The sequence below is a fragment of the Aythya ferina genome (genome assembly GCF_964211825.1).
Source record: "Aythya ferina genome assembly, chromosome: 2".
NCBI classification, from domain to species: Eukaryota; Metazoa; Chordata; class Aves; order Anseriformes; family Anatidae; genus Aythya; species Aythya ferina.
The window spans coordinates 117,839,071-117,852,309 of NC_140297.1; the positions used below are offsets into that span (position 1 = coordinate 117,839,071).

The 13,239-nt window shown below is 38.0% G+C and overlaps 1 long non-coding RNA gene across 1 annotated transcript in view; it reads right to left on the reverse strand.

Annotated features, from left to right (window-relative positions):
- LOC311432760 overlaps positions 1-12,901 on the reverse strand; it is a 51,147-nt gene extending 38,246 nt beyond the window's left edge. Inside the window, exon 1 of the long non-coding RNA XR_014690296.1 lies at positions 12,760-12,901. This is a non-coding gene — a long non-coding RNA (uncharacterized lncRNA). The remainder of the gene's footprint in view (positions 1-12,759) is intronic.
- Positions 12,902-13,239: the final 338 nt, after the last annotated feature.

The window sequence follows — 13,239 nt, forward strand, 5'->3', positions numbered from 1 at the left end:
TTAATAGTTCGACTTTTGTGAGGAAGGCTGAGGTTGAAAATAGCAATGGTGTCACAGGTTAAATCTCCTCCAGTGCATGCCTCATAACCAGCTCCACCACAAACACCATCTGGAATTCTAAGGGCAAGGTAAACGATGAACTGAATTTCTCCTTTACTGTCTTTCCCAAATATACGGGTTGAACCAGGAAACAAATCCTGGGCGAAAGATTTCCCATTGCAAGTGCACCAGGAAAATAATTCTAGTAAAAGATTCAGTAAGTCTTGTTATCAAAACAAATCCAAACTCTTTGGGGGAAATATTAATTTGGGCTTTGAAGATTCTAATTTTAATCTATGAAAGTTCTTAATTGTTTTCACACTGTTTTGTAACACCAATTACAAAGCACGGTAGGAATAATATTGAATCAAGGTGCAATAAGAATAAAACTCTACCATTGAGAAATATTTTGAAATACTCGATTTATCATTTTATTGTCTAAGTTTTTACATAGTCCTAATTAAGATCTTTTTCCTGAATCAAAACCCTTTCAGCTTCTTAATTTGTCCTGAAGTTTGTGGCAGTATAAAATTCCAGAATTAAGAAGAGAATTTTAGGAGATAGATGAATCTCCATTAATTTTATAGACACAGTTTATCAAGTGGGGGAAAAAAAAAAATGAACATTTAGAATACATTAAATTAATTTTATCTTCATTTTTTCAGCTTAGAATGGAGATTTAGCAATACAGTAATTTTATATTTTAATATAGTGTCTGTTACAATTCCTGCCTTGGTTTAATATATACAAAATACCTGTTATACTACAGTTCTGATTTTATATAAACTGCCTATATTTTCTAACTCTGGTTTGACATGTGCTGACTACTTCTGGAAGATGTTGCTTAAAGGAAAATGCATTTCCTGATGAAGTCATCAGAAATTAACCTGTTAAGAAATGGTACATGAAATTATAATATTGGAGGAGAGGTGGTCTCTGTAACAAAGTCAGGCATTGGAAAATCTTTATTAAATGCAGTTTTCAGTGCATCCACACAGCCTTGTTCTTGAACATTTATTATTCTATATCTCCCCCAATGTATGTATAATGGCTCTATTTTTTTCTCAAGAAAAGTTAATCTATTCGCAGCAAGACATATACCTGAATACCTCTAATTAGAAGGCAAGTCTTTGTTTTTAACACCCACAGTCACCTTTTTCCACAACGTGTGGGAGTTGTCCCACCCTGAACTGTGTGAGTGGCAGTATAAATAGATGTTAACGTTAAACTCAGATACCACTGTTCCAAATGTTTAAAATGTTAAAAGCTACTCATAGTTTTCTGCTTCATATCTACCTATATTAAATGTCTCCTCTGTGCCAATGTTAATAATATGTATATTACCTAGTCATTTAGTGAGTTCATATAATTAACTGTCCTTACCCATGGTAGTAGCCTTGTAGTTGTGACGCTCAAATGATGTGTAAGAGTGAAGTTTTATAGCTTTTATATGCCTAACTGACATCATGAGAAAGAAACATTGGAGAACATAAACCTTCTTTAGCTTGTTTTCACCCATATTAAGCATTGCATTGACAACTTCAGTGTTTTGAATGGCTGTTAGCTAATTAACTACCATGGTAGTGAGTAGAGGATGACCTCTGTGTTTCTTTCAACAAAGAAATTGAGTGCAGATTATTGTCTAGAAGAAACATCTACCTCATTTCTAAACTGTTATTATTATTTGCATTATTATTGATTGTTATTATACTCATTCCATTACAGGAGTGTTGTTTATTAATATGCTTTTTAACACCACTCCACAAGTAAAAAGCTCTAAACGCATTAAAAGACAACATATTTTTCTAACTTGGGTTTGGATACATTATTCAGAACGTATTAGCTAATGTGACTTTATTTTTCTTCATTGAATGTCTTATTCCCTTTAACTGCAGATTTCTGTTTTCTGGGGAAAAATGAGTAAATCATGGCAAATCATAATATACCTTAATGATACCTCATTAAACTATTTAACAATCCTCTCCCTGAAATATGGGCTTTAGAAAATGAAAAATTCTCTGTTCCACTGGCAAAATCTTTAACAGCATTCAGTTTAAAACTGAGAAATAACATCTTTGATTTTTACTTTTCTGTGCCTTTTTGGTTTTGGAACTTGTGATTATCAGCTCTGTTTCCTTCTTTATATTTGGTTTCAGTTTTTGTAAGAGATGCTGTCTTGGAGCACTGAAGTTCAAAACTGAAGGGTGCCAGACCCAAATCCTACACTGTGTGATGGTCTAAAAGATTATCTTCCACATTGCAGTGATTAAATTAGGCCAAAAAGTACCACAGCACCTGATGTGCATGTGGTAATATTTTGAAAGGACTGAAACAGTTCCCAATAGCTTTAAAATTGTCCAGCACAGAGTAGCTGCTGTGTGGGCTTTTATCCTCCTACAGATAACGTCAAGCATATCTACTGCTGTGTGCATTCTGCAGCCTTGATAAGAGAAAGAAGAAAACTTTGCAGGACTACAAAACACAGTTAAATCTAGAGCTTTCTCTCTATCTACTGGAAGACATTTGGGATTAAATTGTGTAACTCCAAGATATTTGTTAGTTTCATATATATTGAGGCCACAAATGCACTTGGATTTTATTTTTTTAATGTTCCTGCTACAGTAAATAAATAAGAGAAAATCTATGCAGACATAATATGTTTAATAATTACAGTAGTCTCAAGCAACTTGAAACACAACCACAGCATACGGTGACCTGAGAGAGAGGTCAGATAATTACTGTGCAATGCCAGAGAAAACTTCAGGCTGTAAAAGTTGTTGCTGCTGTTTTTGCTGTTAGTGGTAATAATGCAGCACATTTAAGTTATGTAATATGTTTATATGTCAAATTAATCTTTTCCTCAATATATTCCTAGGAAATCACCTTTGTTTATATGTACCTTGTAAGGTACATCCCACTGAGAATCATCAGTCTATGTTGTTATAAGTCTTCTGCATTAACTCTGTAACATTATGGAAAGTGACATAAGTAAAATGACCTGAAGTACTGTAATATATTTCATGAGTTTGAAAACACCATCAGAGGCAGAGAAAATAAATAGTTTCTCACAAATGCCCACCTATGTTTTGTTTTGCTTTGGTTTTGACATAGTTTTCTTGTAAGCAGTTTAAAGCTCTTTGCCAAAACCATTGATGCAGAACAGGAACATGCTATGTATTGGCAAATTAAACACACATGTAGTGCAACATGAAGAGGTTTATCTATGTTAAGAGCCTAAAGTCCACAATGGACCTTTTTTGTGCCTGAGGGTTTGCCTTGATTGCATGCTTTATTTGTCTGTGAAGGCAACTTAAGTAGTTCTCATGTTCCCAACACGCTTCTCAGCAGACAGTTATTTCTGTTAACATGTATAGCTGCTTGAGGAAGTTTAAAAGGTTCAGGGAGGTTTCTTATTATTGATCTGTTTTGTTTTTGTTTTAATCTGCATAATTTCAGGGACCTGCTTGAGAGCCTGACATCCTATCCTGGAATAGCATGGCTGGGGGCAGCAGAAATTGAACACTGAAGAGCGAATGAACAGGAACAGGTAGAGGTGGGAGGGAGCTCAGCTGAATAACATTGCCACGTAGTATGGCATCCAGTGACAGACCATGAAGGCACCAACAGGCTCTGCAAGCTCCCCTTGCCCAAGATTCTTGTGGAAGCCACACACCTCCCTGATCCGATTCCCTCCCTGATTCTGATCCCAAATTGATATCCAAACTTGTAGTCAGACCTGTCACAGTGCTGTGGATCTACTTGGTGGTCTGGGCTGTGCCTAATCCTGGTACTGCCATCAGACCTTCTCTGCTCTTCTTGCTGGGGCACCATGGGGTTGAGTACCATGTAGATGAGGGCAGTGCCCTTCTGGCCATGTTGCCATGCCTGGTTCCTGGCTCCCCAAACCCTACAGCTCCTTGATATCAAGTTTCACAACAGTTTAAACAGATACAAGTTAGGTGGGCCTATGCAGTCCTCTCCATCCCTTACCAAAGCTATGGTATTTATCTAACTTTATAGGCACCCTCTTCCAGGCATTATGGCAACTCCAAGAAATCACAGGTTTTGATAGAATCAGAAATTGGTTTGGGTTGGAAGGGACCTTAAAGATCATCTAATTCCATCCCCCTGCCATGGACAGGGATGCCACCCACTAGATGAGGTTGCCCAGTGCTTCATCCAACCTGGCCTTGAACACCTTCAGGGATGGGGCATCGACAACTTTTCTGGGCAACTTGTTCCTGTGCCTCACCACCCTCTGAGTAAAGAATTTCCTCCTAACATCTAATCTAAATCTCCCCTCTTTTAGTTTAAAGCCATTCCCCCTTGTCCTGTCATTACCTGTCTAAGCAAAAAGTCACTCTCCACCTTTTTTATAAGCTCCCGTTACATATTGAAATGCTGCATTATTGCAGCTCCAGTCACCTCAGAGCCTTCTCTTCTCCAGACAGAACACCCCCAGCTCTCTCAGCCTTTCTTCACAGGAGAAATGCTCCAGCCCTCTGATCATTTTCATGGCCCTCCCCTGGACCGTAACAGATCCACGTTTCTTCTGCTGGGGGCCCCAGACCTGGATGCAGGACTCCAAGTGAGGCCTCACAAAGCTAGAGCAGAGGGGGACAATCACCTCCCTTGACCTGCTGGTAAGATTAGTTTTGTTTTATTTAGGGTTTGGTTAGGTAGAATTCGTTGTTGAACTTCATGTACAGTCTCAGCTTGGAAGCAGATAAAGTTTGATTTGGGTGTAAGAACAGATGAACAGAAGGAACTTTTAAGGTCAGCTGGTCACATCTTAGATCCCCATAGCTGTGGTGAGAAGCTACATATGAGGCAGAATGAAAGCTCCTGTGAAGGTTTGAAAGTCCTTTGGTCTTTAATGCTGCTCATCTTTTTGTCACAAAAAATGATACAGAGGAAGAGAAACTGAATTTATTGTCTGACAGTTAAGTAACTTCTGTTCAAATTAATATTTAGTTAGTTATTCAGACAGTTGAAACAAGAGCTCCTAAACTAATGCCATAAATCCCTTAGGGAGAAGGTTAGGGTAGTAACACATAAGGAAAGAGAGCTGGTTTAAGGTGTGCTTCTGAAGAGAGAGGGCAAACTTTTTAAAATTAAAAGTAAATACTCTTTATTCCTTTTTTTTTTTTTTTTGCCAAAATTCTTTAAATAAACTTGATCCAAACTCATAATCTATTCCAGTCAAACTTGAAATGATATTCTTCAGCAAACAAAAGTTAACTTATTTTTTCTCTGTATTTTCAATAACTCAGCATGGCTGAAATTACCCTACATGGGTACATCCCTCTTGAGAGAAGACTTCCTCACTAGCCAACAGTACAGGTGGCAACCATGTTATGCCATTGGCAAGGACTTTAATAGCATTCGTATCAAAGTAAATGGAAGAGTTTATTTTCCCAGCCCCATTTCCCTGCCTCCCCTGCAAAAGGCTGTTCATGTTACAAAGGTGGAAAAGTGGTTGATCAAGTCCTGAGATTCCCATAAGTAAGGGCAGTAATTTAATCTACCATAAATTTCTGGTTTGAACTTCACCCATCAAGTGAACATACAACTTGATCAACACAGGCAGTAGCTTCTACCAGAGCTGGTAACTGGACTGGTAATAACCTTTACATCCACTGTTCCCCAGTCCAACACAAGTCTGTAGGCACAGTAGGACAATCTCAAATCATCAAGTCAGCTAGTTGTGTAAGACTAATGCTGTTGACCTGAGACAGACACTGATCATTTATCTATGCTTAGCTGTTTTTCAGTGGTGTTCAAGTTAATCTATTTTATTTTGCATGTCAAGGACTTGAGACCTTTTTAGCCCTTGTGGGCAACCAGCAGCCTCTCAGCTGAGGTTGTTCAAACCAATGAAAGAAAGAGCAGACAATGATCCTGCACCCTCTGATGTGCTAGCACCATTTTGTAACTGACTCAAGACTAAGTCAGTTAAGATACAGAAACCAGCCCTTTCAAAAAAATTTGGGGTGATTTTCTCTCTCTGAACTTTTTCATTTTGCAGGATACAGAGATGCTGGTGCCAGCAAAAGAAAAGGAATGGAAATATATTTCTGGAGGTGCCAAAGAGGCAGGACCATGGACACACTAAGACTGACTCAAAGTGTCACTGGACTGTCATCTCTGGGGACAGTAATTTCCAGCTGTAGGCACTAGTCTCTTTAAAAAAAAAAAAAAATATAATTCAATCACTTGTGATTCTGTGACCATAACCCAAGGTTAATGGCTGACATTAACTATGTCACAGCTAATGTCATAACATAGCTAGCATTCAGTGTAAATGACAGCAATTTTAGGCAATGGGTGTTAGAGGTGAGTAAACATTTCAAGTCTAGGTCTCGATTAAGTTTCTTGTTTAGTAGCCATGATAAAACACCTTCTCAGTTTTATTAATGAGACTGAAGGATATGAGTGCTAATGAAAATGGACAGGTAGGTAATGAGGGAGGTACAGTCAGAACACAGGATTAAAGTCAGGTACAATTAAAGTTCAGCTCCCTAGTCAAACATAGACTCCTTTGGGGCCCTGTGTAAATCATTTATGCACAGCCTCTAAGTCTTTAAAGAGAGGATAATAATATTCATTATCTTCACACATACACCTTGAGAGTATGAGCAGTTTTGGCAGTGTTTTTTTTTATTATTATTATTTTTTCTCCCCTTAAGTCTCAGAAGTACTCAGTAGATTATCAACATCATGATTACAGCACTGAGCAGATCTGGAGCTAGGCAGATGCTGTGGATGTTTCCTCACAGAGCTCTACTAATGTTTTTCAGACCTCCTTACACCTTATCAGCTATTCTGTTCCACTCAAAGGTTAAGACAAGCTGCCAAGAAAATACCTGGTACCTATAGGGGCGATGCTACATCATGAGACAATCAGTGCCGCTCTAATGCCATTCCCAGAGGAGCTGTCTTTAAACACCGTGTCTCTAGGAGTGACTTGAAAGACTTGGCAGACAATGGAAGCACAAATGTCAGGTACCCAGTCAGGGAGTGAACAGAATACTTGTCCTACCCAAGGATTGTAAAACAGAACCAAACAATGCAGACAAATCACAGGGGAAGGGGTAGAGGGGGGAGTTAGTGAGAGGGAGAGAAACCACAACATCAAGCCATCTGGATTAAAACCAGATCAGTCATTCTAAATTGGTGCTTGAGTGCCGAGCAAATGAGGTAGAGGAAGAAGAAAATCTGTGTTTATCTAGTTGCGTAGTAGGGCATTAAGGAAGCAGTGTTTTACATTTCAGGCAGAGGGAAGTCCATGCACATTCTATTAGCTCTGGCTGATATTATGAAGGTGTTACTAAGAAGTCAGGTGTACTTTGGGATATCCCTGTGCACATGTACTGCTGACCAAGGTCTGCATTACAGCTTTTCCAGACCAGAGACAGCAGTTAGTAATTAAATCTTAATGGTTATCTGCTGAGATGAAAACACTGGGGACAGTGAGACACTGACGTTTAAGAGGATCAATTCTCCACAGAGAGTGAGTTGGAGCCAGGAAAAGTTCCCACAGACAAAACAAAGATATAGAAGACAGACAATAAAATAAAAATAAAATAAAATACGAAACAGGAGAGGAAGAAATGAAGAAAGAGGTAAGTGTATCTGAAAAGCGAAAAGGTGACTTCCTTGAGGGAGCAGCCAAACAGAAGTTAACTCACGAGCTGCAGAAGCAGCTTAGGTTGTCACAGAATGAAAAGAAACTCATGCTGAGAGTATAAACAGGAGTTATTATTTTAGCTAGGCAGGAAGATTTTCTTGCTCTATTTAGCAGAGAATAATTTGTTTACAGCACCACATGCACCTGAGAAGTGAGTTGCAGCCCAGCAAGCTTATGCTGGCTAAAATTTGGGAAAAGGTAACCTAGAGCAAGGACAAATCTCAAGTTAATCCTAGGACTATACAGATTTTGTTCAGCCTTCAAAGCTTAAAGCACACATGTTCTACTGTCTGGCCAATGTCTAGCCAGGGAGCTTAGCCAGATCCATGACACATGGGTTATGTATACACACGTATATGTGCCTTTAAAAGGCTGAGGTTGCTCTTTGCATTGGTATGAAACAGAATTGCCTCCAGACTGTGTTTCATTGTGTATTGAATTCTGTGTAGAAAACAGCATCCAGTTAGACAACAATCCATTTCCCTTCTTCCACAGCCTTTTCTCCACAGGTAATCTAGCTTTTACTGAAAACTCTGCCTGGTCATCTCTTAAAGGATCTCTTAAAGGCCAAACACATAAAACAAAAAGCTTTTTTTTTTTTTTTTTTAAAAAAAAAAAAAAAAAAAAAAAAAACTTTACCTCTGCAACACTGTTCAACTGGTGTGAAATTGCTGTATATTCAAGTGCTTGCACTCACTGCCTGTGAGAAGTGGTCTGGCATGGTCCACTGCTATTTAAAAGCACTTCACTCAACCATGCCAATGTAAGACTGGAAAGGGAGATGGAAGGAAAGTTTTACCCACTAACAAAAAAAAAAAAAAAAAAAAAAAAATTACACAAATTTGATACATTATCCATTAGATCTTTACAATAAGACCTGATTGAAATCACCAGCTGCTTTGAAAGATGCTGGAGAGAATGCTGGTACACACCACAGCCAAGTAATCTACCTTTTCTTAAAAGTCTGGGTGTCTTGATCTGACCTTCTCAAGGATGTGCATAGAACATTGATTCATCCTATTCATTTAGTTAATCCTTTTTCAAAATAACCTCGGGTATGTTAAACACTGAAACTAACATGAGGAACAAAACAGCAATTTAACTTAACCTAAGAAAAGAAAAAAAAAAAAAAAAAAAAAACTCATAAAGACTTCGATTCAGTGTCACATTTTTTCAAATCACAAAAGCACCAATGTGCTCCTCCCTAATGCAGGCAAAAATATTTGTAGCACTACATTACCTTTCCTTCCTCATAAGGGTGATATAATAATATATGGTCAGAGTCTACAGAGCACACAGAAACTTTAGAACTGTAAGGAAGATCATGAAGCTTAAAGAACATGCTAGCCACACTACTTAGTTAGCAAAAATACATGCCATACAGATGTACAAGTCATATCCACTGCCATTTGTAAGGCAAAAATAAGCTATTTTTGTCTCATTAAAGTAAATTACCTAATTTTTAGTCAATGATGGCCTACTGACCTGGACCCCAATGGCTGAGATCAAGTTAGAATAGTTGATGCTGTTAGGACCATTTCCTTGTCAGCCTAACAAATGATAATTTAATCAAGCTTACAGGTCACAACATTCAGACTTGGCCAACTTTCCTCCTTCCCATGATTGGCCAAAGACACCTAAAGGCCATAAACTAAGTAGCAGAACATCCCTAATCAGAATAAACCCCTCACTATCCCAAAGCCTAGTGAAACTCTCCCAGATACGGGAGTTATTTGAGGTGAGATCCATAACCCTGTGAATCAAAATCAGCTCCACAGGTATTTCCAAGATGTCAACACCCAGTGTAACAGGAGGAACTCAGGCATAACATCATGAGGAACAAGACCAGAGAATCAACTGATTTCTAGCTCAGCTGAGCTGGGGACTTCCAGATGCAGCCACAGCAGTGTTTATGGAGGGGTCCTGCCAAATGTGTGCCACCTGTGACAACAGCTGACTGGTGCTAGAGATCCTGAAGAGGAGCTGAATGACAAAGTGGTGGCTTTTGGATCCAGGACTTCAGGTCCAAACTCAAATACAGACATGTTTTGCTTGCAATACGTGTGGGTGCATGCAAATGTTGCATGTGCATGCAAAATCTAAAAAGGGGTGTTATTTCTTGAACTCCCTCAATTCCAACACCATGTTAACTTTCTGGGGAAAAAGGAAAATAAGACGTACCCTCTTCCACGCATATATCCAACAAGAATGCTGACATTAGTGACACAAAAGTCTCAAATATATGGAACAGTGTGTATATAAGGTTTTTATTACAAATTTTTGCAGTTATTTTACAGATGACCTTCCACTCATTTGTGGACACCAGTTCAGTGTACAACCTGCAGGCTGAAATAGAAGACACAACTCCCAGTCTAGGGCTATCCTGAAACTATGGACTTTTCTATTAGGTACAACATCCAGTTTTCATAATACCAAATGGCTTCAGAAAGGGAATGCACATTCTGTTGTTGTAAATTCTGTCAAGATTACCTCCCCCTGAAGATGAGTTTCATAGCTATTGCCTTACCACAAAGTAGATACCTCCTTTCTCATTCTCCAGTAAAACAACAGAAGCACTATAAATAAAAGGTATCCAAGCTTTTCAACTTGTGATAATTTAATTGTTGCAATATGAATCTTTCTGCTTTCCTATAAGACTCGTGAATTTGGGGATCAAAAGTATTCCTCTTATTTCCCCATGCCCTACACACTTCCTCAGGGGGGAAATAAATAAATAAATACATACATCTGTGTTTTATAAAGCACCTGAGCTGTTCTGGACTCTGTCTGACTTCATGCAAGCAAGTAAACACAGCATGGTGCCTACTTCCCAGCAATGTACAACCTAATTAGATAGAAACCCAAAAGTTTTGAAATATAAGGAGAGCTACTTGTCAAATCCCATACCAGGGGAATTTCTATCTAGCTCTTCACAAAGTAACATCACTTCTGCACACCAAGAAAGCAGTGAATTACAGTCTCTATAAAGTATAGGAAGAAGAACTGAAATTGTTTGGAAAGCTTGGCATAGCATGCAAAGATATTTGAGCACCTTAGAGCCACAGTGCTTTTGAGGATTTGGGGAGCTTCAACTTCAGTAGGCTGAAATTGGGAAGAACCTTGGCTGTGGAGAGCTCAGAAAAGCACAGGAGTTTTTGCAGACTTATTAAATTTCAAGCCTCACCAGTATATTTGAAGAACTTCCACGGACAGTTTTGATGCAGACATTTCCCATAATTGTCTATTCAAAGGTGAAGGGAAGTGATAGGTAAATAAAATACTTAGCACTGTAGTGAACTTTTTTTTTTGCTTTTTGCTTTGTTTTACAAAGTCATAATTTTATTGTTAGAATTAGTAGCATTAGCATTACTTTAATTAGGCACTGACAGAAGTCAAAAGCTGGCTCCCAGCTGTGTCTGCATGCTCACAGGGACACATTATACCTCCTAACCATGGGGGAGTAACACGTGTGTGTGCTTAGTAATGAACTGCAATCATTTTGCAGCTTGCTTCCTCAGTCTGACATCCCGGCAATGATATCCAAAACATAGGCTGAGTTACCCTGAGCCTGGCAGGACATGTCAGTGAGATGGATGAAAGCTATCTTGCTTTGGATGAAAAGTCCATGACTGATAGCAGGAGGAGAGTTTAATGTGAACTCTTAAACTGAATGTTGATGCCAATTTTAACACTGTTTTTTTACTATTTTCTTTGTAATAAAACTTCTCGTTTTCTTCATCTTGTGGCTCTTTGGGTACACTGTTCCAGTCCTGAGGTTTTTTTCTTCTGTGCAGGCATAAACTTTTACTGGCTGACTGCAGTCACAGACTTAACTCTAACTCTTCAACTTCAGAATGAGCTAACAGCCTGAATACCTGATGATCGTGGGGGTTTAGGTCTAAACTGGTTTTCCAATCCTTTAGACACAAATATTTCTTCCTCTGAGAATGTCCTTCTAGTTGAATGGTTTTAATATCCTCTTCCTAGAACTTAGAATACATTTCTCTCTCTCACACACTCTTTTTTTTTTTTTCTATCTTGAACGTATAAGCACTTTTATGTGTGTGTCAAATACTACTGCTGTAGAAAGTGTGACATATAGTCTAGTGCAACTTATCAAACATAGGCTGTCTGGCAGTCAATTCCAGCACATAGTGTTCATCTCATGAGCTGTGATTATGGCCCATACAGTTTTGATTTCTAGATCTCATGTCTGACCCTGTACAGCTGCTGTTTACAGAGTTGTCATATTCAGCCAGAGGGTGCTAATGCAAACCTTCTTACCCAGTAAAGATTATCTTGCAAGAGATTAATCAGAGGAAATAAAACAAGGAATAGACTTGACAAAATGCCTAGATACTGCAAAATTCTACGTTAAAAAAAAAAAAAAAGCAATAAGGGCATATACAGTACACCTACATAGACAGGCATATATACATAGGCAAGTGGGTTATTTATATACTTATGTATATATAGAAGCATACTTCTGTAATAATAGGGGGGGGAAAAAAAGGAAAAAAAAAAAAAAGACTGTAATATTCATGGATTGCATTCAGTAAATAGCATCCATATTCAAGTTACAATCTGTCAATTAGAAACTTGTTCCAATACATTTTTCAGTCAAAAATGCATAAATTTCACTTGTATACAAATCTTTTTTTTTTTTTTTTTTAAAGAAAATCTTTAAAAGCTGCTTCCTTTACTGAATGTTTTTTATGCAAACCACTTTATAATGGAAGGGTACAGTAAGTATCCTAAACTAACAATTATAGATGACGACATTCTCTCTCATTATCCAGGATAATAAGCAACTTTCATTCCTTGGAAACAAGCAGATTCTACAACAAGCCTTCAATAAATAAAAAGATGCATAATAGATTCTAAGATCATATAATGTTTCTCTTAATTTCAGGCTTTCGTCTGGATGACAGAGTTATACCGTAGAGTTCAGATTATTTGGAACAGAAAATAAGATATCTTGAAAGTAAAATCTTTCTTTAATTGGATTTTAAAAATACTACTACACTTACTGAAATGATCCTGCCTTGCATGTGCTGCCAGAAGATGTGTTGAAATTCACAGTTCTGAGGTGTGCACTTCTTCCTTTTTAGTGGACCATAAAAGCGTTTGTGACTTAGAGCTAGCTCTCACCTTGGCAGTTGCAGACATTCCTCTGGCATGGCTTACAAAGTGAAACACAGTTTCTTTAGAAGACAAATTTGCCAGAACACTGAACAAAGGAAGATAAAAAAGAAATAAATTAAAAAGGAAAAAAGGGAGAGAGAGAGAGAGAGAGAGATACCCATAAGAAAACTGTTCATAAACATTAGCAGGAATTAAATAGAAAATCATTCACTGGAAAATGATAGATGAAAACTGCTAGCATCAATTATTGTTTTTTAACACTCCTACCCCATTTACAAACCGGCCTTAAATGGTAGTTTATTTGGAGTCAAACTGACAATCTAAGAACACCAAGATTATAGTTCATATTCTGTTACTGCTCTTAA